This window comes from Podarcis melisellensis (genome assembly GCF_964234715.1).
Source record: "Podarcis melisellensis genome assembly, chromosome: 13".
NCBI classification, from domain to species: Eukaryota; Metazoa; Chordata; class Lepidosauria; order Squamata; family Lacertidae; genus Podarcis; species Podarcis melisellensis.
The window spans coordinates 31,457,744-31,483,586 of record NC_138545.1 but is presented as its reverse complement, the minus strand read 5'-3'; the positions used below and the strand labels follow the sequence as shown (position 1 = coordinate 31,483,586).

The window sequence follows — 25,843 nt, the reverse complement described above, 5'->3', positions numbered from 1 at the left end:
AGCAACTGTGCCTTTTTTCATGGTGTGCTCATGGGGCTGTGGGTTCATAGCACGCCCACCCAGGCCCCTGGCCCCTGGCACCAGAGGGATATAACTTCAGGGCCAGATCCTAGCTTGGCTTTGCGTGAAGAGTGTTTCAGGATCAACCTCTGGCTTCTCCACTTGAAAGGGTCTCAAGTAGCATGGCTTAAAAGAAATCTCTTTGCCAGCTGGAGTGGGCAGCCCTGGGCCAGATGGACTGATGGTCTAGCTCAGGGCAAAGCAATCTGCAATGTCATATGTTCAGTCCTTCTCCATGGAAGAGGATCAATGTAAGCACCAGCCTTCCTAGCTATCTAAATGCTTTTTCACGTGGGGGTGGGAGCAGAGCTGATAAAAGTGCCACTTTATCTTAAATTGAATTTGCCTACTTTCAGGCAAATCAGGTTGACTGATAAATTAACACATTATCCTGCTTCTTTTCAGTTACTCAGTAAATATAACTATTGGATTTGTCTGTTCTTGTGTATGTATATATGTGTAACTGTGCGCGCACACATGCACAGTTATTTGAAAAGATTTAACAACCCCCCCCCTTTTAATTTTATTGCATTTGTCTACGAGAAGCAAATTGTTTTGCTTGCCTCTTCTGGAAGCAGATTGATCGCAAAGCCAGACAGTTTTTCATTTCTGTATAATTGACATCTGTGGATGGCCCCCTTTGCCATTAAATAAGAATTAGGAAGGGGCTTCCCCCTCTTCCCCAGGCACTTTGTAATTATCTCCTCTTTTAGTCTCTCCTTCGCTGCAGCCTTATCTATCTGATTCCTTTGCCTGGGTCTCGATTTACATTTTGATGAAAAAGTAATAAATGGCAAGGAAATGAATGTATACATTCTCTCCCTCTCCTTCCCTTCTTTCTCTCTGCTAGAAATCCACCATCGCTACCTTACCGTGTTGTAAAAATTTATGTACACGGGCTTCTGGACTCCATTTCCCACAAAGTTTTCCCATATAATAGAGGGCCAAGCTACACTATCAGCAGCCTCACATGATATGCTTGTTGCTGGGCTAGACTACCTCAGGCTGCTGATGGGGTGGAGTATTGCATGTCTGAACAGCTTCCTACTTTAAAATAAGTAAATAAATGAAAACCCTCCCAGGGCACAGAAAACTAACACCTCAGAGTTGTAACCAGACATTTCCCTCTGTTGTGGGTGCAGTATGCTCCCTAAACCTGCTGTCCTCAGGAGTGGCTCTGGATAATGTCCCATTGCTTGCGTTGAAGTTTAGATTCCTCTTCTGGTCCAGTCAGCCTCTTTTATGGAATGCTGAGAGGGTGCCATTATGTCCTTTGCCCCAGTCAGCAAAATCTCTTGCACGATCTCTGCCATGTTGTTGCTATTCTCCACTGCCTTCTGCAGCTTAGTGTTGGACTTTGCTAGTATCCAGAAGTGGATACCCAGCTACCTGCTTCTTGACCAAAATCTTTCCTTATCTATCACACTAGATCCACCAGGCATTCCTCTCCCAACACACCCTGGCCTCATTCCATTTCCACCTCTCATAAGAACAGACCAAAGGCCCATCAAGCCCAGCACCCTGGTCTCACAGTGGCCAAGTGGCATTCAGAGGCTTAATGCCTCTGACAGCCTTATCCTCCATGAATGTATCTAAGCCGCTTTGAAAGCCATCCATGTTGGTGGCCATCACTACTTCTTGTGGGAGCAAAGTGTGAAAAAGTAAGTGTGAAAAAAGTATTTTCATTAATCCATCCTGAATCTTCCAATGTTTGCCCATTCCTACTAGATGGGAAGACATGTGTAACTTGTGTGTTGACAGCTGAGACACTGTTTCCTAAAATCTCGCATTTATTTCTTGTGTTATCACAGTGGCTTACAGTAGCTTTGAGTCATGTGCCTTGGGACTGATATTTGCTCTCATTAACACCATCAAGGCCTTCCTTTCACAAGTGCTGAAACCCTGAACAATTCCTTGGAGGGCTGCATCTGTGTCTTATGGCTTCCTCTAATGAGAAAAAAGAGAGGGGGATGGGGTGGGAGAAGACAAGCTCAGAGTGTTGGACAAGTCAGAAGCCATGAGGGAGCCTGCAGAAAACCTTCATTTTGCTATTCGCAGGTGTGAATCAGCAGCAGAAGAGCAGCGAGCCCTAACATTTGCAAATCCTCTGCTTAGAAAGCAGTCATAACCATGCATTGTCATTCTGCAGCGTGACACAGATCCGGCGCAGTGATATTTTTTTGCAGGCCATTGCTTTGATATGCACCATCCATCTCTGGCTGAGACTCTCGCGCCTGTTTTGGCAGCAGTGCCAGTCAATTCTGTTTAAGGCTGTGAGAACATGGAGAGGCCTTTGCTGACCTCGCACAGGCGAGGCAGGGGGAAGAAAGAACAAACTTTGCATTCTTATTCAACTGAATGTGACAGGTCTGAAAGCAAGACAAGCTCTCTCGTGACCATCCTCCAGCAGTCCTCATCTGGAGAGGGGGATTTGCTGCCGGAGAATGAAGGGTTAACTCCTCAGGTCCTAGAAGGACTTTCCGCTAGATGCTCTGTTATTTATTTCTGATGCAGCAGAAACAAATTTCTCAGGGTGAATTTCCCTGGCAAAATCTGTCTGCAGATTCAATTTCACCTGAATTTTGGTGGATGCTTATTAAGCAGTTTATTTTTTATCTGCTTCTTCTTCTTCATCATCATCATCATCATCAAGTCAGCCACTGTGAATGGAAAGAGTGCTGGACTCCAGCAAGTTATCTCTTATTTTAGAATTGCAGGTGCAGTACTTCTCTTGTGGTGGCACTGTGACATGCCCTCCATCTGAAAGCACTGTGTCAGGAGCCGAAGTCAGGAGCAGGTCAGCAATAAAACACCTGGTGTCAGTGAAGTTAATTCTTTATTCAAAGAAACCAAAACAGTGCAACCTAGTGATCACAGCAGCTATTTCCAGTAGGCCTTGCCCCGATGAGACTGTTGCAAGGACTGAAGGTCCCTGCCTTTCCACGACTCTCTAAGACTCCTCCCTGAGGTCCTTCCCCAGCAATCTGAGGCTCCTTCGCCTTGTCCCTCTTTGTTCTACCCTCTGCATTGCTCTGTGTGTTCTGGGAGACCAGGCAGGAGGGAAGCTGGTTGCAGCAGGAGTAGGAGACTACCTGGCTTCTTCAGCAACCTGTCCCCCCCCCCCCGCTCCAGCCTCCACTTCTGTCTCTGACCCTACCTCTACCACAGCCTCTTCCTGCTCACTAAACCCTGCTACCTCTTTAGCTTCCAATCTTTCCTTCTCCCATTCTGATCCTTCTTCTCCCTCTGACCACTCATCATCGTCCTACCACCAACCCCCTGCTTCTGAGCCTTCTTTGCCTAGGAGTTCCCTTGGGAGTTCTTTAGCTGGTCCCTCCCCCTCTTCTTCATCCAGCCAATCCATGACACACTGGCGCTTTTGGCATTCCAACACCACGCAGAAACTGGTCTGTTTGCCCAGATATTTTTGTGGTATTAAACATTATTGTGACTGGATGATGTGGGAGTCTCCATGACTGTTTTTATAATGCACTTTAGTGGTGCTCTTATTGGTGTAAACTGTTATGGTTTTAATCACACTGTAATTACACTTCTGCAGTTAAGGCCAGTAGCTTTTTCAGTATTCTGTTATTATAAATCCCACACATAGAATGATAGAATCATAGAATTGTTGAGTTGGAAGTGACTGCGAGGGTCATCTATTTCAACCCCTGCAATGCAGGAATCTCAGCTAAATCATACATGATTGATGACCATCTTATATCAAGTGGATTTGCTGTATTCATGCAAAGGCTTTATCATATGAGGAGGGTACAGTGACCAAATCTGAGTAAATTTTGCAGGAGAATAACCAAGTTATACCAGTTTTGATTTATTTATTTATTTGTATTGAAAAGCCAGCGTCCCAGGTTTGTAACTGTTTTTCTCTGCTCACTTAAAAATGTATCTTAAATTTCAGCTTTTCGTCATTTAGGGATTATCTACACTGAACTTTTGCCCCATGCTTTTCAGACACAGGTCTGTACTTTAAAACTCGGTGTCCAAACACTCTTTTTTTCATTCCAGAGCTTTCCCCACCAAACCCCGCTCTTTAAAGCTGAAGCCACATCAAAGAGCAATTCAGGTTTTCCAAGGATTGCCATTTGCTCTGATTTAGCGGAAAAGTGCAAAAGCTCTGGAGCAAAGACAGAGAGTGCTTGGACACTGAGCTTTAAAGCATGGACTGTGCCTGGACAGTGTGGAGGAAAGCTAAGTGTGGATAAACCCTTAGACTAGTCATTCAGCTAAGGCAAGGGTGCTGACCTACAACTTCCATCATCCAGACTATTGACAATACTGGCTGGGGCTCATAGGAATTGGAGTCCAACAGCCTCCAGAGAGCCACAGCTTCTACGCCCCCGAACTAAGGGCAGTCAGTGCAACATGGTGCATTTGTCAGGCTGACACTTTCTTGGTGGAGCCTGCATCCCAAAAGAAAAATGATTATTGCCAGAGCAAGCAGGTTGCAGCACTGCATATCTGAGTGGGGGAGAAAGGAATTGACGCATCTGTGTGTATTTGCATGATACATGCTGCTACCAATATCTGTAGATGACATGTTGCTGCATGTGCACGTGAGCAGCATGTCCTTTTGCATGAGAAGCTGCTGCACATGTCTGCACAAGTGTTGTGATGTTCTGCATCTTTGCACTGTGGAAGGAATGGGACCAAGTGACCCAGGGAAGTGTGGAGGCTAAGACTGTGTGCACAATACCTGCTTAAAACCAAGCTAGGTCATTCTTTTTCTCAATTCAGATCCAAGCTGGTGCCGGGCAGAGTGTGGGAGGGAAAGATGTTTCAGAAGGTTGTATATCATAAGAAACAACAGGGTGGATACATCATGGAGGACAAATATGGATTGTGGCAAATACCACAAACGATGGCTCAGTTGATAGAGTATGAGACTCTTAATCTCAGGGTTGTGCGCTCAAGCCCCACGTTGGGCAAAATATCATTGCAGGGGGTTGGACTAGATGATCCTTGTGGTCCCTTCCAACTCTATGAGTTTATGATTCTTTGGCATTTGCTTCCCAAACCAGGAATTGCAGTGGATGCAGAGTAAACACGAGCGTGGACACAGCCTAAGTGGTAAAGCAAGCACAACATGTGAGGATGTATTTTTAAAACGTTCATTGAATGATTAATTTAGAATATTTTTATTCCTCCTTTTCAACGAACAATCCTCAAGATGTCTTGCACACAAACCCCCCCAATCCACACACTAGGACAAGAGTGTTCTTTCTTTCCACTCTAGGGCAACTGGCAGTCAGTGCAGAGCATTCTTTCAGACAGTCAAACACATTTGCCATTTAAATGGTGCAGAATGTAAAGTGAGCACCTGAATTTATCATTTCCATGCTTTTCGGTGCATGAGTGAATGTGTAAGTATCTTAACTCTTCTTTGAAGCCAAAAGGTGGTGGTGGCTGTTTTAGAAAAATTCTGCTGAGTTTGAGACCACTGGCCAGTCTCTATCAATCAGTAGCCTTTATGGTGGTCACACTTCGCCCCTGTGCCTCAAGCTGAGAGCGACATGCCTTTATGCAGCATCAAATCTTGCGAACGTCGCACTGAACCCGTCCCCCTGCCACTTAACTAGATTAGTTCTAATTCCCTTCCACTCATGCTGCCGCACATACATCGAGGGCAGGCGGTAAATATACAGTAAGTGAATTCTGGAGGCAGTCATATTTCATCAGCTAACTCAGAATAGTTGAGCATATGGTGGTGGGGGGAGGAAAGAGAAGCGAAATAAATAAACCCCACAATCTGTTGTTATAAAAATACATCAGAAATGTGTGTGTGTGTGTGTGTGTGTGTGTGTACATGTATACGTACGTGTATACACACAGCAGACTGTATTCCCTGCAGGGCATCTGAAGCTTTGCCAAAAGTTCAGATGGCTAACAGTTGCAGGATGTGGCTTGCTCTCCTACTTCCACGCCCAGCCAGGGAGCAATTGGCTGCCTCCTTCACAGTGAGGTTTCTCTAGTCATCAGGTGCTTCATTGAAAATGACAGCTGGCACCGTCGTCACCCCGCCGGCCTGCTATTTCAGGAACAGAGATAAATCTGAGAGAGGTTATCAGCGCAGCTCTCCAGCTTTTAGCTGATAACCTTGCTGTGTTTCTGAAACAAACAAAAGAAGATGGCCTCCAACGCCAGGTGGAAGTGCGAAGCTTTTCTGCCTATCACATGTTCTCAGAATGTCGAGTGAGGATGATACGGGTGATAAGATTTTAGCCTCTTAGAGATTCCTGATTTTAAGAAGGCTAAGAGTGTTTTGTCCCCTTGGAAAGGATTCGCCTTGCTAGAAGGATGATAGGGAGAAATGGTCATGCTGTAGGACGCTGATAAACTAGGGCCAAGCTATCGGTTGCGCTGCAGCCTAGCAGCCCCTTCTGAAGAGAAAAGCTGCTTCTATAAGGACGAAGCTTGGCGTGTGGACTAGTGGAGTGTATGGGGAGGGGTGAATAGCCCTTTCCTCACTCAAAATCCCGTCTCCACAGAAGGCTTTGAACTCCATGGATGGAAAACCTTGCTAAGGATTTTTGTTTATTTTATTTTGGAATAGGGAAAGGGTTAAGAATTGCCTCCCCACAGCCATCTGTGCTTTGTATCAACCTTTCTGGAAGTGGCTTTGCACAAAGGCATCCCTGGTCTACAGTTACATGTGTAACATGTTGCTTGGCCCCTAGAAGTTGAGAAGAGGATGCTTAATTTATAGCAAGAGAGGTTCAGGACTGCCTGGAACTGGTGCTTAGAGATGTGAGTGCAGGCAGGACATGATGGTGCTGGTAATCCTAGCCCCAATAACAGACATACTTCCTTTGCTTGTGGAGGTTCCATTAAACAGTCATCACTGCTTAGTGTTTGACAAATCTCTCTACCATGAGTGTCTCTAATAACTCTATAAAAAGCCATCCGAGCTAATAGCTATCATCACCTCTTACAACAGTGAATTCCTTAAGTTAATTAGACAGTGTGTGAACAAGTGCTTCCGACCTGTGAGGCTCTGCTGACAGTCAGATTCATCTTGGACTTGCAGTTCTGATACTATGACTTTGGTTGTTTAAAAGGAAATTTTCCTAGCCATTGGCTCAGGTGTTGTGGTGGTGTGTTTATTAACATTCCATCTTCTCAGAAGCTGCTGATGCCCAAGGCAGAGGGACAGATGGAGTATTAGCAGACTGTGTAATCTTAGTGTCTATTTATTAATATGAGATGTTTTGATTAAACTGTAAACATTCATATGGCTATTTAAGTCTTGTAATTGTCTTGTAATTGTTGGTGAATTATTTTGAAAGCTTGCTATATTTTATTATATTATTATTTTGAAAGCTTGCTATATTTTATTATGTAATTCCTTCTGAAGTTGTGAGCTGCTTTGAGCATTGAGAAACAACATACAAAGAAGCTGATGATGAGCGAGAAAATATTATCTCTCTACTCTCTTCTCCTTCTAGCCCAGCCTCTCCAACCTGGTGTCTTCCAGATGTTGCCAGACTACATCTCCCATAATCCCTCACCATTGGCCACACTAGCCAGGCCTAATGGGAGTTGTAGTTCAAAATATGTGGAGAGCACTAGGTTGGGGAGGGCTTATCTAGTCCCTAAGAGATCCCCTTCTTCTCTGTAACTATCCATATCCAGTCTCTATTTTCTCCTTTTATGTATATCATTTCCTCTGTTTCTGATTGAAGTCTTCTTGTGCAAATGTAGACCAAATGGCATTGCCCACACATGGGGAAGTAGCAGCAGGCTTGGGGTAACCAAGAAAAAGGTCTAATGATGTCCAGTGAAGAATCAGTGGCCGTGGTTTGCTGATTGATTAAGAGCAGGGGGCCTGGAAAGTGTGTTTTTGTGTGTGTGTGTGTGTGTGTGTGTGTGTGAGTGAGAGAGAGAGAGAGAGAGAGAGAGAGAGAGAGAGATGGAATAGCATGGTTGGTAAAAGAAGGTCAAAGGAAGAGACGCAGACATAAAAACTGTAGCAAGAACCATCTCACTGTTTTAATAGGTAATTTCCCAGTTCAGACTGTCCTCTCACTTTGGTTTGGATCAGAAATGGATTCCAAGCATACATAACCCCACTTTGGAAAGCCCAACATGTCACAGGTCAGTCCATTGACTAAAATGGAGAGTGACAAATAAGCTACAGCCTTTTGTCTTTCTATTTATTTGCAGAATTGGATTAAATTTGCAGGTTTGGTTGCCTTTTCGGGGGTGGGACCTGACAAATTTAAGGCAGATAGGTGTGGGTTTTTGTGCAAGAGGAGCCTTTAAAATGTGAGGTTTTGGTTATTGTTGTTTTTAAAAGTGTTTCACTGGTATATTTAGGGTCATGATGTATTTAGAGTTAAGACAGCCAGATTTGGATCCCAGCCTTTATCTGAGGAAAGTCTCGTCCCAGGGGCCTGGGCTGAATTTCAGGGCTCAGTCCTGGATGGTACAAAGCAATATTCAGGAAGAATCCCTCTGAGAAACATGTAGTGTCTCTCTCAACAAGGGGTAGCCTCAGCCCATTCTCACCTCTAAAGCTAAAGAACATAAGATGAGCTTGCTGGATCAAGTCAATGCCACATCTGGTCTAGCATCCTATTCTCATATGAGCCAACCAGAAATCTGATACCCTGCATTCATGCTGAAGGGCAGGCTTGAATCCTTCGAACACCTCTCTTGAAACTAGCCATTGCCCTCCTCCTTCTCCCAGATGAAATGAAAGCCCACAGCCTCACCCCTCCCTCGGCCCCATCCTGCTGCCACCTGACAGATGGGAGAGTAATTAGAATGCTTGTGGGTTCTGGCTACATTGCAAGGCACGGAGCACAGCACCCGAGGAAGGAAAGGGATCGAGGGGAGGATTGTGCAGCCACGGTAGAGTGAAGAATAATGGGAAGGAGATAACAAAGGAAAATTGAGGGCGAACAGCCAAGAGAGTTCCTCAGCAGTGAGATCTATTGCTGTGAAGTTATCTCTTCCACGAAGCACTGAAAGCTCCATCACCAGAGGCTCCTGAAATACTCCAAGACAAAGTGCCGGAGTGAATCGCATAAGAGAACCGCTCTGCACTTGCAGCAGGAGGCTCCAGGACTGCCTTGCACAGTTATCAGCATCCACCATTCCTCAAAATTAGATTCTCCAAATGTTCTCTCCCCCCGCCCCTTTTGTTGCTCTGATCTATGAGACACCTAAGTCAGTCAGTGTTCTTAGATCCAAGGCAAATTAAGCTGCATCTGCACAACTCATACACACATTCCAGCACTGTGTTGCGGTGGCCTGGCAGGGACCTTGCAAACTCTATACCCCAACTCTTCTTTCTGAATCCCCAGATAAAGGTAAAGGTACCCCTGCCCATACGGGCCAGTCGTGACCGACTCTGGGGTTGCGTGCTCATCTCGCTTAAGAGGCCTGGAGCCAGCGCTGTCCGAAGACACTTCCGGGTCACGTGGCCAGCATGACAAAGCTGCTCTGGCGAGCCAGCACCAGTGCAGCACACGGAAACGCCGTTTACCTTCCCGCTAGAAAGCGGTACCTATTTATCTACTTGCACTTAGGGGTGCTTTCGAACTGCTAGGTGGGCAGGAGCTGGGACCGAACGACGGGAGCTCACCCCGCTGCGGGGATTCGAACCGCCGACCATACGATCGGCAAGTCCTAGGCACTGAGGTTTTAACCACAGCTCCACCCGCGTCCCGAATCCCCAGATAGATAGAGGCTAATCAAAGCTTGAGAGGCTGTGTCTGGCCTGGCAGGTCACAATTTTTATAAGAGTAATGGGCCAGGGAGAGAATTGTTTATCCCAGGGGCCACATTCCCTCATGGGCAACCTTTAGGGACAGTAATGGGTGGGAACAGAGGCAAAAGTGAGCAGAGCCAAGGTTGCAACTCTGGAGATATCTTCACCCTTGTGATACTATCAATTCCCATACAATAATAATAAGCATTTGTACAAGCAGGAGTATCTATCTAACTGCAAATCATTTGTCATGAAATTCATGTGTTAGTATAAACCCTGGGGACTGGTCTTCTACTTTCTGTTGTATTTGTGAAGGCAGTAAAGTTCCGCCTGTCTCCAGCAAAAGCGTCCTTATGTTTTATTCCTCTTGCCAGCCGTAACTTGTGTGTTAGCTTTTCAGTGAGGTCTGTACACCACACTCTTCAATACCAAGGTTCTCAAACAGACTTTCTTATCTGCACACTCATGCATACCTCTCTCCACCCAGGCTAGCGAGGTGCCTGATCACAGTTCAAGAGCATGCAAAAGCATCTCAGGAGGGTTGGGAGCGGTTGCGGCTGGCTGGGGCTAGCAGGGTGGAAGTCAGAGAGCCTGACAAAAAGGGGAGCTAGAGCCAATGAGAGGCAGAGCCAAGTAATTTTGGCTTTGCCCCCATCCTCATCTCTGTTGAGTGATGCGAGGGCCACACTGAGATTAAGGAGTAGGAAGCAGTGCCTCCCCGTGGAGGGGCTTTAAGTAAGTAGGCAGTAGAGTATGAGGCTTTTAATCTCAGGACTGTGGGTTTGAGCCCTACTTTGGACATTATAGGGCATTGGAGTAGATGACCCTTTATGGTCCCTTCCAACTCTACAATTCTATAGAAAGCTAAGTAAGGGATGGGTGACAGCAGACTGTGGCTGGTGGCAGCAGTGCTCCAATAGCCCTAATGGATCTGCTTCCACTGGTATGGAGCAAGGCTGGTGAGAAATGTGGCCTAGGGAGGAAGGAAACAGGGGCTGGACAGAAACCCAAGGGGCAGTTAGGGAGGTGGGGTGGAGGCTGCATTTGGCCCTCAGACCTGAGGTTCCCCACCCGTGGTTTGGTCCTTTGCTAGTTCCTTGACAGAATTAGCCTGACAAAGTTGCTATTGCAACTGCAGCAGAAGAAAAGGGGGTATACAAATTCTTGTACAGTGGTACCTCGGGTTACATACGCTTCAGGTTACAGACTCCGCTAACCCAGAAATATTACCTCGGGTTAAGAACTTTGCTTCAGGTTGAGAACAGAAATCGTGCAGCGGCAGCGCAGCGGCAGCAGCAGGAGGCCCCATTAGCTAAAATGGTGCTTCAGGTTAAGAACGGACCTCCAGAACGAATTAAGTTCTTAACCCGAGGTACCACTGTATTGTGCTTGTCTCCTTTCCACTTTCTATTTAAATCGGAGCAACAGTGTGTGGCAAAAGAAAAGGCTTTGTCAGGCGTCTCCTGCTTGCTCTAACTGGGCTTTCTGTGGGTGCTTCAAAGTTAGCAGGGGAAAACATCAGGAAGTCTTACCATGGATCTTGTGTGTCATGCTTGTTTCAGCCCTTAGCACACAAGTGAATCTCTAGCCCTTATGGCTATGAAGCTACTTGAGAGCTCACCAGCATACAAATATTTCAGGAACCAGATGAAAAGTTGAGCTCACAATTTGGTTTTGGGTAGACAGTAGAGCTTCAGTGCCCTACAGTTCCCCACCCTTTCTCCCTGAAATGGGTGTGTGACAATGCAAAATACAAAAGTAAGTGTGCACATTAACTTTATTTTCATGGTTATGTGAAAAAAAATTCATTTTGCCTGGCACAGATTTTTCTTTTTAAAATTTTATGTTATGTTAAGCAGACTTAGCCATGGACGTAGCTTTGCTGATGAACTCAAGTCAGCCAAAGTATCTCAACCTGAGCAGGTTTGAGTGACACTTGGACTGGCAAACCGTAAGGGAAAATAGCAAGTTAATTTCCTCATATACATCATGGAAGACTAGCGAGTGACATCTTAATGATAGTGAAACGAGAAGGGAATAGGAAACTGCATGAAGACAGCTTGATGAGGAGGTCGTTTTTAAAGCTTGCATTATCGCTGGGAAACAAAAATGAGATTTCTGCAGCTAAAAAGAGAAATATGTGCAGCAACAAAAGCAGTAAAAGGAGTGATGGAGACATTGCAGATATCTGCTAGCATCCGGAATTTGCTAAATATCCGACATTTGCATGGACTGACAGTGCAATTTAGGTTCATCCCAGGAAACTGTCAATGCTGATGCTGAGAACATCTAACAATGGCGTTTCTGTTGGCCTGCTTGTGAATATGTTAATACAACAGGTAGGGTGCCTTTTAACTAAATGTGTTTTAGTCATATGTGCTATCTAGCCCAGTGCAGTCTTCTCTGACTAGCAGAAGCTCTGAGGACTCAGGCAGAAGCCTCTCCCATTACCTGTTACCTGAAATACTTTTGGCACTGGGGGAACTGAGCTTTCTCGGAGTCTCCTGCCTGCAAATCGAGCACTCTGCCGCTGAGCTATCATCCCTCCACCAAGATTCATGGGAGCTGAAGGAGAAAAAGAGCAGCTTGCCCAGAGCTACCTGGTGATGAGGCACGCAGCACTGCCTATAACAATAAGTAACTTGGGAAGCGGGTGGCGCTGTGGGTAAAAGCCTCAGCGCCTAGGGCTTGCCGATCGAAAGGTTGGCGGTTCGAATCCCCGCGGCGGGGTGCGCTCCCGTTGCTCGGTCCCAGCGCCTGCCAACCTAGCAGTTCGAAAGCACCCTCGGGTGCAAGTAGATAAATAGGGGCCGCTTACTGGCGGGAAGGTAAACGGCGTTTCCGTGTGCTGCGCTGGCTCACCAGATGTAGCTTTGTCACGCTGGCCACGTGACCCGGAAGTGTCTCCAGACAGCGCTGGCCCTCGGCCTCTTAAGTGAGATGGGCGCACAACCCTAGAGTCTGTCAAGACTGGCCCGTACGGGCAGGGATACCTTTACCTTTACCTAACTTGGCCCATGGACACTTCATGGGCTGGCACTTGCTAAGGGCAAGCTACATTTCTGTGGATTTTGATTTTCAATTGGATTCGTTTTTCATCTGACTCACTTTGTTTCGGTTTTCATTTCAATGCTCATGTATTTCAGTTTTCACTAGTAGCTCTCTGGGAGGACATGAACAGCACAATCCTAGGCATATCTATATGCGGGAGCAAGTCCTATTGCAAATAGGATTGCTCTGTAAGCTGAGCACATGGTAAGAAAATGGAAAACATTTCTCTGTTGTTTGTACAACTCCATAGGCACAGCTCAAGACAGGCAAAAGTTACCAAAAGGCAGATTTTTAACACCCCACCAGGGAACTATCCAATCCCAGAGCTAGCCCACAGAGTACAGTTCATGTAAGTTCTTTAAAAAACAACCCACCACCTTTTATTTTTCTGTTTGTGAAAACACCTATGACAAAGAATCTCTGTATATACCCCCCGAAATATACCATGCATATGAAATGTGATTTATACAGTCAAATATTAAGCAGACTTGTATAATAGTTTATAGAGTTGATTGTACCAGTTAGCGTAAGTGTCTCCTGTTGTCCATTTTAACAGATTGTCGCAGAGTGAGTCGTGGGTAGCTGGAGGATACAACGTTCTTTCCAGTGTATTGAATAGACACAATACCATATTGTTTCAAAATTGCCTTTGGCCTTTGTGTTTCTAATGCTCCAAGATGCTTTGTTAGCTTCTCCCCAAGAGCTATGTTCCATAGCCTGTCCCATCATGCCTTCAGAGTTTAGTTAGTAGCTATTTTCCAATATTGTGTTAATAAATTTCTAGCTGCAGACATGAAAAAAAAATCACTAGGTCCTTAAACAGTGGCTATCTATAAACAGATTTAGTAAAGCTGTCCTCAGGCTCATAGAAGTTCTTGACCCTTGGGGCAAGGGAGCTGTGCAGTCCCTCAACTTGACCAATCACATGTGGGGATCCTCTGCCTCCTCTTTCCTCCCAAATTGAATTAAAGCTTGTGCAGATTCCCTATGTCAGCTTCTCTCCCTCCCTGTATCAGCTCATATGAGTGTAGTCAGGGCTGAGAGTGCTGCTATGAGAGGCCATTCTCAGGGTCCCTTGCGACAGGTGGGTTGTTGTTTGGGTTTTTTTGCTGAGTGAATGCTGCAACATGTTATTAATACAATAATAGTGCAGCAATGAAGGATTCATACTGGACCGTCCACACATCACTCTGCTTTATGAGTTGCTCTGCGATGCTTCCTTAATGCTTCCAAGACGCTCAATAGCTGCTAGCCACCATGGCTATGCTCTTGCCTCCTCATTTCCAGGCAGAAATGCTTCTGAATATCAGTTGCTGAAAAACCACAGGAGGGGAGAGTGCTGTTTTGCATAGGTCCTGCTTACGGGTTTCCCACAGGCCTCTGGCTGGCCACAGTGAGAGCAGGATGGAGGGCTTGAGGGGCCATTAGCCTAATCCAGCAGGGTTGCTTATATGTTTTCAATGTTCCCACATTGTTGCTGTCTGGGGGGGGGGCATCCTTGTACTACAGCACAACAAAAGTGGGATTTAAAAAAAAAGTTACAGGATATGCACTGGTTAGAAACAAAGCAGTCTATCTGCCCCAAAATGCTTGGTGCAAACTGTGTTGAAAGCAGGACTACAAATAGCTACCCCTTCTACCAAAATGATGGCAAATCCTCATGAATGCACAATAAGAAAGATACCTGGAGAGACCCTCAGGCACAGGGGCTGAGGGGATGAGTTTGCAGAAAGAACTTGAAGGGATATGACCTACTAATGCTTTAGCTCAGCCAGGTGTGGGAGCGTCAGTCAACTGGGCCAGGAAAAGGATTGTGTTATGAGTCCAGTGGCAGTGTCTTTCCCATGTACTGCACTGACTTGAGCATGAAAGATTTTGGGAGAAACTGAAATCCGAGTTCAAGTGCTTCATCCAGCGAGAGCCAAGAAAGATTGTGGGAACAGCTTACAGTCTTGAAAACCTGGCTTTTGCACACTTCACATGTGTTGTTTGTAACCAGCATGACAAAGTGGGTGAAACCACAGAAAAGTCAGGAGATAATACACACAGGGGTTTATCACTGTAGGTTTTGGATCTGAGTCCAACTCCATGTCCCCTGTCCCTTGTCAGCACTGGAGGGTCTGTGAATGGTACCCTGAATTCTCTGCAAACACATCTTCAAAGAGCAACTGGAGCATACCTTTCTCTCCCTCTCCCCTCTTTGCACACAAAGAAACGCTGGCAAGATATAAAACAGTAAGGCTTGTTGCTCTAAGAATTTCCATGACTTTATGTTGCTGTGATAAAACACCCATCTGCACTGCAAACCAGAGCACCCTCGTAGCTAGTTTATGGCTTACACAAGTTAGTAGTAAATCTGCGGCTGAGCCACCCTTCGGGCAAATGGACCATCTGTCCGCAATCTGCAGTCACCATATCCTCCCCCTCCTGCTTGCCACAATTCAGCAGGGGGCTCATGGGTGTTGCACTACTCCCAGTTGCTGGGAAGGGATAGGGGATTAAGTTACAAGTACCGTACTTCCCAGCTATTGCTAGCTGATCCTGATGGGGTAGTGGTTTCCTTACGTAACCATCCAGTGTTTGCCAGGCAACTGGAAACAAGTCAGTTAGATGGACTGCAGCAAGGACGGCCTTAGGATTTCTGGGAGTTAATGGAAGCAGGACCACCAAGTCTTCCTGGGCAGTGCTGGAGTTCTTGCACTGTCAACATTCAAAGAAACAGGCAGTCCAATGCAAGTATTGCATTTAAATGTGGCCCCTCCAATCTGCTTGCCTTCCACATCCCTGAGAACCATCCTGGTCTTCAGGCATCACTGAGCACTTTGGCCCTTTCTTCCTCCTCTTTGCTATGCAAGCCATGTCACCAGACATCTCCCTAATGCCACCAGACAATATATTTCACAGTCACTTTCTTTTTTAACACCTGCTCAAGAGCGTGCCTGGGAAGTGACCCCTTTGCCTCCTGGGACTTGTCCCTTTGCACACATCTTCCTGTGGTTGTCCATTGTTAGCTCACAGCCCTTATTCGGTCTCTAACCCTGGCTAGTAGGTTGTTTCATATCCTCAACGCCTTTTCTGCTTTTGGTGAAAAGTTGAATAACTTTCATTCCTCTTGATTTTTTTGTCCTCGGGTGAAGGATCTCCAAGTTGGAAAGAGGTCACCTATTATAATTGACATTAAATTCCCAGCATACAACTAACTGCATGAGCAGCCAAAGACAAAGTGTGCGGCAGCAGCCTAGAGACTTAAGAGCCATTTCACACATGCGTGTGCATCACATAACTGGAGCTCTCCGAGCTTGGTGACTCACAGCTGAAAATGACTATTTATTATTTATATAGTGTGATCAGTGTGTCCATTCAGTGCATTAGCATTGTGTTCGAGGTGACCTCAAGCTTCTGTCCATCGTGCTGAGTGTTGTGCAGGATGAGGCTGCAGAATGCGGGACTGGAGGTGTGCATAATAGGGAGTCAATTGCTGAAACCTTCTCCTTATAATAAAGCTCCTTTCATGTTGTAAACAGGTAAATCAGCAATAGTGTGCTAATTTTTCTGCTTGGTATGCAAGTTTACCACCTTTGTTGGGAAGAGTGACAAGGGGGGTGCAACTCTGTCAATTCTCCTTGATTTTTCAGTGTCTATTGACACCATGGATGTGGCATCCTCCTGGAGCAGCTCTGTGGGTTGGGTGGCAAGCACTGCACAGCAGTGGTTTTGGTACTATCAGTACCATTTTCTGAAAGTAGCAATGGGGAACTATTACTCGAAAACCATATGAATTAATTGTGGCATCCCATAGGGGTTGATCTTGACCCCTGAGGTAGTTAATAATCTATGTGAAGCCATTGGGAAGAGTCATAAGGGGTTTTGGAGTGAGGTACTATCAGTATACAGGACGATACACACATCTTTCTCTCCATGCTGTCTGAATCAGGACCTGCAGTTTCAAGTGCTGGACCACTGCCTAGAGGTGGTAATAGGCCAAATAAATTCAAATTGAATCCAGACAAGGTACAAGTGCTCTGTGTTGCAGGCTCTTGGGTATGGGGAGTTGGTAGATGACATGTTCTGGGTTGGATGGTACTCCACTGGAGTCAGGTTCATAGGTTGGTGGTGCTCCTTGTCCCTGCATAGCGAGTTGAGGCCCTGGTGACTTGAGTGGCTAGGGGTGCCTATTTTCAACTCTGGTTGGCTTGCCACCTGTGTCCCTTCCTGAACTGAGATAGCTCAGTTGTGGTACTCCACACTCTGGTAAACGCAAGACTGGACTACCATAATGCCCTCTGTGTGGGGCTGCAGCTTTCTTATTTTCCTACACACTGAGTGTGATTTTATAAAGGGTACAGTACACTCATCCAGCAGTGCTCCTCCAACAGTGATTCAGGAATAAGTTCAACTTCTACTGATGTATTTAAAATCCAAGTGCCTTTAATTTTCACTTGTGGCCTGGCACAGCACTTGTGGATGTATGCAAAATATGTCAGATTATGAAGTTATGTGATCCTTCACTGTGGCAATGTGCCAGGTGGGCAGGTGTGTCTCATTTGCTCCTTCTTAAAACTTCCCTCCCCAAGTGGTTGCCTGAAATAGAAGGAGATTGGTAATCCTCTAGCCTGAATGGCACTCAGGAAATCCTCCTCAGCCATTCCTTCCCTTTGCTCCTTATAGGCAGCTTGCCAAGTCCTATTCCACCTCCTCCTTTATACAATTAAGCCTTCAATCCCAAATAGAACTGTAGTGATGTGAGTTCACATAGCTACTATTTCTGCAGCAGGGTCCCTGTCTCCAGCATCTTAGAACCACACAATCAGCATGAAATGTGGAGATTTTTAGCCACTGAAAAGAAAGGAGATGAGTCAACCACTGAGAATTGGCTCCTGGGTTCACTCTGGAGAAGGCACATAGGAAGATCATTGAGGAGGAGTTGTGCTGTGTGCTCCAAGCATTTAGGAACACTCAAAACACAAGGTGCTTCAGTTTCAAAGCAACGGTTTGCAAGTTATGTTGCATACAATGAGACTTCAAGCAAAACGTACGGTAAGTCATTGCAAAAGAGGATGCTGAAGCACCCCCAAATCATTTGTCCATGTAAGAGACACAGGAAATAGTAGAACTAGCTGAAAGGCAACACATGTGTTGATCGTTACAATGCACCCCTAATTATTATTTTTGTATACTTATAAGATTGCTGCAGAAGTTTGTATAATCTTAGAAAGGGGTGTGAATGTGAGGGCGAGTGTCTGTTAGAAGGCATAGCTGTGACTCTCATGAAGAGACCTCGAACTTCTGAATTTGCCACAACACTCCTGATCCCAAGCAGAGTGTAGCTTTGGCTCCTTGCTGGGTGGATCATTTCCTGTGCAGTAGATTTGTGCTTCCCTCCTCTGATGTCTGCTGTTGGGAAGACATGGCTGCCTGCCACAGTCAGGCTGTTGCTGTCTCTACAGGTTGCATTGCACCCCTTCAGTTTTCCCCTCTGTCTCCTTCGCCTTTTATTCTGGCATGATTCCTTTTTCTGCATCCTAGGGCCTCACTGCAAGATGGGGTAGGGGTATCTTCCAGCCCCCATAGACAATAAACTCTGCATTGTACGCATACTTACCTGGCTGTCTCTGAACAGAAAGAAAGCTCTTTCCTTCCCACACAGACATCTGGCCAGACGCAATTACTAAATAATTACAGTTGTGTACTCTGCCCTGGAGGTGGCTCCGAACAGCACTTAACCTTTTTCTTTTTTCTTTTTAGCCGCTTACAATTTAAGCAAAAATACATGTTCCCACAATCAGCCTTTGCTAGCATAAAAGCAAACCCATCACCATGGGATCCCCAAAGTGACGTCTGAAAAAGACACACTTGCAATTAGCATCTGCAAATACTCACTTTGCAACTGAGGTTTTCCCCCTTCATTAGGACACTGAGCCACAGCAAAAGCCCAAGAATACAGCTGAGTTTAGGCAATTAAAGTACTGGCAGAAAGATGCATTGATCACACCTTAAATTGGGGCAACTCTGCATGTACATTTCCATGATGGGTTTGTCTCTGCACGGGGCTCCTGCTGCACAGCAAGAGGCAAATGTGTGGAATAGTGTGATAACATGTTTGTTAACGGCACTGCCAGAAATGTAGAATTGCATCTGTTTTTTATGTTGTGGTGACCAAAGATGTGCTATTAGGGACAAGCCGTAGCTCAGTGGTAGGGCACCTGATTTGCATGCAGAAGGTCCCAGGTTCAATCTCATTAGATCCCTGGAGAGCTGCTGCCAGTCTTTGTAGGCAATACTGAGTTAGATGGCAACCCTAGGCCAGACAATCCCTACCAGATTGCTCCAGAAAAATAGAGAACCTTAAAGGGTTCTCCTGTGCCCTGGAGCCTAGAACTGTATGGCATCTCAACCAGCATCCACCGGTTAGCAGGCACTGTGGAGCATGAGCCTCTTTCCCTCCCCCAAAATTGTAAACTGGTCTGGTTCTTCAGAAGTATCTCGCTTAGGAGGTGCTGTCTCTGGGAGTCCCAGTTTAGGGGGGTTTGTTTCCCAAGGGGCTCTTGGCCAACTGGCTGCAGCTTAGACTTGGTGCTGGGGCTCAGTTCTGAGCTCAGCACCTCCACAGAGTGCATCTTTTGTCTTCCTAACCTACCTAGCTCCTCTCCCTCTGTATTAAATGGTTGCTTGAAGCTAATGGTTGGGGCCATGACCCCAGGGTTGACCCCCCACATTGAGTCCTGCCCCGTGCATGCACTCACAGGATATGCTTGCCATTATTGTTGTTGTTCTGCATTTCTCTGGAGCTGAAAACATTTTCCAGGCTGGGTCTTGGTGCAGATTGAAGCCCTGGCTAAAGCAGATTGATTGAATCCAGGTTGCATCCAAATGCCATAAATGCTGATTTGTTCTCCAGTCTGCAGGCCAAAAGTGTGTAGAGTAGGGTGGGGAGGGAGAGAGGGATACAATGGCATTTTTGGCATCTTTGGCTTCTATTGGAGGTGACCTACATGGTCCTCTTCTTGCTTGGCCACCCATGAGCAACTGATTCTTTAACAGTATGCCAATAAATATTTTCTCCTCTGCATCCCTTCCTCTGCCATCTGGCTATCACACATGCCCATATATACAAGCATGTACACACACAGGTACCATTCTCTCTCTCTCCCTCCCCCCCCCCCGACACACACACACACACACACACACACACACACACACACTTCATTTTGTACATTTTGGGAACAGGAAGGTGGTTTCATTCAGCTCACTGTGACAGCTTTTGGGCCGCTGGAAGGAATGGCTTGGTTCCAGGTCCTTGCCCCTCACCCCCTCCTGCTCTCTGCGACTCTCTTTCCACGTATGTGCCCACCCTCGCAAGTCACAAATCCATCTATCATTAATTAATTTGCCTGCAGTTCTGGGTTTTGTCCATTATCAGGTTCTACTCCTTTCCTGCTCCCATCCCTGCAGATCATCAATAAAGAATAAGAGGACATGCCTATGACTGCCTCCTTGTCTCCTGCTGTGCCGTTTCTACAAACATCCTCGCAGAGACGCCGGCTGAGCTGGTTGCTCCGATAATGGGCTTAGAACTCCAGTTGTGCTGGGAATGGGACTCCGCTGGAGTCTGATCATGGAAAGTTTACAGGACCTCTTTGGAGAATGAAGAACGTTATTCAGGAAATACACAGTTGTGTAGTGAGGTAATTTTAGATCCTGGACTTAATGGTCATATTGGGGGCCTCTAGATGGTAATGTGTGTTACTTGTCACTGAATGCCACCCTCCCCATAAGACCATTGCTTTATAGGCCAGTGGTTGTCCCTCATTCCCCAAACAGATCTTGTAAACCACTTCTGAGCAGACTCCAGGATGGATAGTAATGTGCATTATGTACTTTGCTTACTTCAACAAGAGATAAACTAGCCCTGCTGGGTTTGTTGGTCCCTCCTGCTCATTCAGCTGAGTGGGACCTTGGACTTCTGTGCCCAAGTCCTGCCCTGATGGCACCACCCCTCATTGCAGAGCTCCAGTGGAGCAACAGGAAGGGGTGCTTCTGCGCCCCCTCCCTTAGTTCACTCCCTGCTGGCTTCCATCCCGAAAGACAATGAAGTGCACCTCCAGCGGTGATTTCAAACCACACCAAAGTGACTTCCCCAGGGCGCAAGCCTGGGCAGTGTGTATGGAAGTCCTGGGCTGCCCAGACAAGACTCTCATCTTGGCCTCACTAATGTGGTCCAAAGGAAAGCAGAGCAATATGTTTGGCACCAGCTTGGCTGCAGGAGTTGCCAGAAGGAGGCATGCAATGTGCCATCCAACAGTCTTAGGGACTCAAGATTTGTGTAGGGATTACTCCTTAGCCTTTACTTCTCCTGAAGATATTCCACAAGGCAGTGGAGGTTTAGGATCAGAGTTTTCCTTCTCTGAGATGGGCTACCTTCCCAGGTTGACGGGCCCCATCTGACTCTCACTTCCCTCTACATCACATACAGAAATCATATTCTTAACCATTGCACCTACTATTGGTCTCATCCACTCAATCTGGCGGAGCCTGTCTTTGTATGCAAGGGAAATCCCTAAGTCGCCAAGGGTTTGAGACCCATTGGCTACTCTCGCCTGATTTAGCCAGCCAATTAAAGCCATTCCCTGGCTGACAGCTTCTAGGAGCCACAGGTGAGAGCTGAGTGCAGCATGGGGACCAAAGGTGGACAAACTACCCCAGCAGCAGCACATTGTGTCTTCCGCCAGAGGCACTACCCCCTCCCTATACACCCCATACTTAACTAACTTCCCCAAAATAATGCCACCACCTAGCAACCACACAGAAGCACCCATTTAGCAGCCTTGAGAGTAGCAGTGGAAGATGCTCCAACACCCTGATCATTTGGGCAACCAAAATAATCAGGGTATTGAAACACCTTCTGAATAAAGAGAGGTTGAACCTTTCTGTTTAGAAAAAAAGATTGCTTTGTGTACACGTGTATGCAAGAGAGAGTGGGGGCTGGGTTTCTTGGTTTCTTGGGGGTGGGGATAGAGGAAACTTTCCCCCTTTCTTTCAGAAGTCAGGATCACCCAAAGTAATTGATTTGCAGTAGGTTCAGAGCTAACAAAAGGAACTCGCACAATACATGGTTTAAATTAATGGGATTCACCACTGCAAGATATATTGATGTCCATTATCTTGGATGGCTTTAAAAAGAGAAAAAAAGGATTATGCACATTCATGGAAATTATAGGTCTGTCAGTGGCTATTAACTGTGCTAGCTCAATAGGATTTTCATGTACTGAGACCTCAATACTAGATGCTGGAGACAAACAGGAGAAGAGCCTCACTCTGATGCCCCATTAGAAGTTTTCCAGAGGCTTGGATTTCTGTTTGCAATGGAGCTTTGCCTATTGGCTGTGGAGTGTGAATTAGTGTGGATGAATGAATGGATCTGTGTGTATGAATGGAAGGAAGGGTGGAGTGTTTGTGTGTGCAAGAAAGAATAAGTGTGGGGCAGCTCTGATTCTCTGTGCATGAGAAAGTATGGGGTAGTGACGAGAGAGACAGAGAGAAAGCCACCATCGTGTGGCCTCTAAGACATTACCCCTGAAGGGATGCGGTTCTCAGCAGAAAAAAAAGTTCTCCACTCCTTGACAAGTGGGATCATTGGCCCGATCCATCATTCTTGAATCAAGCTGGTATCCTCTACAAGTTCTTTAAAGTTTGCCAATACCAGGACCTTTTGTCAACTAGGTAGTGCTGAGGAAGATTGGAGCCTGGTAGTCTTTGAACCATCAGCAGGGAGTAGCAATTGTCTGCAGCAGCTCCTCACATGTTCAGTGGCCCCTAGAATGGTTTTTGCAAGTGGTGTAAAGTGGTGTCTCTGTAGTACCAGGGTTACCCAATGCATTTGCCCTGCTTGCTGTTTATGGTGATCACCTGGGATAGTTTTATGGCAGAAAGTATGTACGGGGTGGGTGGGATGTTAAATAAGATGAATGTTTTTAATATTTTTTATTATGTAAGTTGTCTTGAGATCTCAAGCTGCAGGTATCATCATCATCATCATCATCATCATCATCAAATAACCTTCCTCTGTTTATTCTGGCCCTATATTCTGAGAGATTTGTCCTCCCTGAGAGGCCTTGAAACCCAGATACTTCAGATCTGACAGTGAGATCTAGCAATCCTTTACAGGATCCCAGCTCCATCCCACCTCCTCTGCTTCCAGAGGCCCCTCTAGACTGGTGATGTTTCCCCCCTGGGGTGTGTTCTGCAACAGGCCATTGATGCATTACTGCTGGGTTTATAGTGGGCCATCCACACATCATTCTTCTTTATTAGTTGTTCTGCAATGCTTTCTCAACATCACCACGTTATTGCCATCTTAGAAGGGTCCTCTTGCACTATAGCAATAAAAGTAGGACAAGCAATAAACTAGCTCATTCGTGGTATAAAAAGTTAGAGGGTTTCAGCAGGATGTTACAGGACATGCAGTGATTGGAAACAAAGCAGCATGTTCCATCCCAAGTCCGCAGGCACAAAAGTATTAAAAGTGGGACTGTGTATAATCATCTTGATTCTATCATGTCCACAAATAATCATGAATGTACCAGAATAGAGGTGTCTGGAAGGGGCTGAGGAGTCTCCAGCCATTGGGGCCTGACCCAGCTAGCACACAGCACAGGCTCATGTCATCTGCCCAGATGCTATATCTCTCAAGCCTAAAAGCAGACAGTGATGAATTTGCAATTTGGGCAAGTGCAAAAGCGATGTTACTCAATTTTATGCTCACATGTACACCACACATGCGTGTAAGAAAGCTCTCTGAAGCAGAGCCCTAATCACTGCAGAGAATTTAAACACACACACTGTAAAGAGAGACAGGGAATCATTTACGCTGGAGGCTTCAGATTACACAGTTTTCTTAAAGAAAGCAAAGCATCCGGCTCTGCTTTAAATCAAGGGAGATTCTTTCATCTTGTGATCGTTCTAGGGAGGCTGTTCTGCACGGTCACTCCTCTCACACCTAGAAGCCATCTTTTGATTTCAGAGGCAGATTTATTAATGGACTCGTTGTGTACACATATTTTCTCATGTGCTTCAGCTGACAGCCAGGACTGTTTGTGACAGGTTTGTCATCTCTGCTGCTACAGCAAGGGCAGGAGGAGTTGCTGATCTGCCTTAAGGCTATGTATGCAAGGCAAGGAACACACAGTGGGACAACAATGGCTGAGACTTTCATGTGCTTGTCACAGTCCCTAGATGCTGCTTTCTAGTTCCTTGCAAGCATCTCCCATGGATTTCCCCACCTGCAGCTGAAATCCATTCTTTTTGGATCTGCTTGTTGCCCGAACTAGACATTTAGGAAGGTAGGAAACTGCCCTATTCCATGTTAGACTACTGGCCCATCTAGCTCAGTATTGTCTATGCTGATTGGCAGCCGGTATCCAGGATTTTAAGGAGTGGTCTTTTCCAGCCCTACTTGGAGATGCCATGGATTGAACCTGGGGCCTTCCACATACAAACCCTGAGCTCTTTCTCCTACTGAGCAACAGCTCTTCTTTTGATGCTTTTGCAGTAAGCAAGACTCAAGGCCCTATCTTTCTAGGAGTCAAAGAGGAACCCTTTCCATGAGCTTCCGCATAGGTTCCATTATCCTGAGAATACAACCCATGGGCTGTGTGTGTCTTAGGTGATCACACTACGTCTGCATGTGAAGCAGATGTAGAATCAAGTCTGCAAAATTGGCCAGCATGTACATGTTTGCTTCAGTTACCCAATCTATGTATATACAACTTACAGAATTAAGGTCCCTCCGGGCTGTCACTATTCTATGGGAGAGATCCAAGTGGAATCTTAGGTCTTCTTCTTCTTCTTCTGCTTCTGCTTCTGCTTCTTCTTCCATAATCTTCGTAGTTAGAAAAGTGACAGGGAAATGCACCACATAAGCATTGTGCAAGCAAATCAGGATGTATGCTGAATAAACAGGTCATTGGGAAGAGCCTTCAGCTTTCCTTGATGCAGAATTTGGCTTTCTCTGGCACAGAGTCTATCTACACGTGCCGGCACACTCTCTCTCTCTCTCCACCCCGCTCTCATGTGTGGATCATACACAACTATAGCTACATCTTTTACTACTACAACTCCATTTTAATTCAGAAACACCATGGAATGAATTCACTCCACTTATGCTCATTGTCTGCGCCTGTGTGGGCAAGTACAGAATTTTGCAGTTTTCCCTGGACTCCACCATTTCAGGCTGAAAGGGTAGGGGCTGAATGCTTCAATGTCCTCTGTGGGTTTTTGAAACCTCTCCATAAGTAGAAATTCCTGCATGTCTGAGACAATGAATTAGCCTAGTCTTCCTCCTAGTGTGCCATTTCCCAATGTGTGGAGTGTTACTTTCTAGGAAGAGCTTCCCCAAAAAGTGTGTGTGGGTGTCTCCACTTGTTGCCTATAATGGTACTGTCTGGAAAAAGCTTTACCATTTATTCAACTGAATGTATACGCTGACCCTTAGCATTTCCCTCAGGGCTCTGACCTGCTAGCCTCAGTTCTGGTGGAATTGGCATTCTACCGGTGTAAGTTTCAGGGGCATTAATCTTCTCGTTATAGAAAGATTGAACTTTTCAAAGCTAAACTCTATTAGGAAAAGCCAGCACAGCGGAGCTGTTGCTGGAAAAAAAATATTTCCCAGTCTGCCTCCCCACCCCCATGCAGGCAGCCTTTCGTTTCACAAGTGGATTATCATAAATATTGTACCATTAAAGTAGCATTCCTCAGATCCAGAACATATTGAACAAATCACATGCATTCAGTTTCTCTGAGTGCCTTGTGGATGAAAGCTCAAAGCTGACCTTCGCTAACCGCCACTCTGGGTCGCTTTCCTGAATACTTATGAGCTGTTTACATGCAAGGCAAAGTAACCAGCTGCTTGTACCTGGATATGTTTTTGGAGGTGCAGTAGCTGTTGCAGAATGCAAGCTTTCTGCTGGCCGGTTTTTCCATCAAGCTGTTCCTTTTCCTGAA

General features: G+C 45.9%; 1 protein-coding gene across 4 annotated transcripts in view; it reads left to right on the top strand.

Annotated features, from left to right (window-relative positions):
- The window catches only part of ASIC2 (acid sensing ion channel subunit 2), a 381,636-nt gene that overhangs the window by 167,397 nt on the left and 188,396 nt on the right, over positions 1-25,843 (top strand). The window lies entirely within an intron of this gene.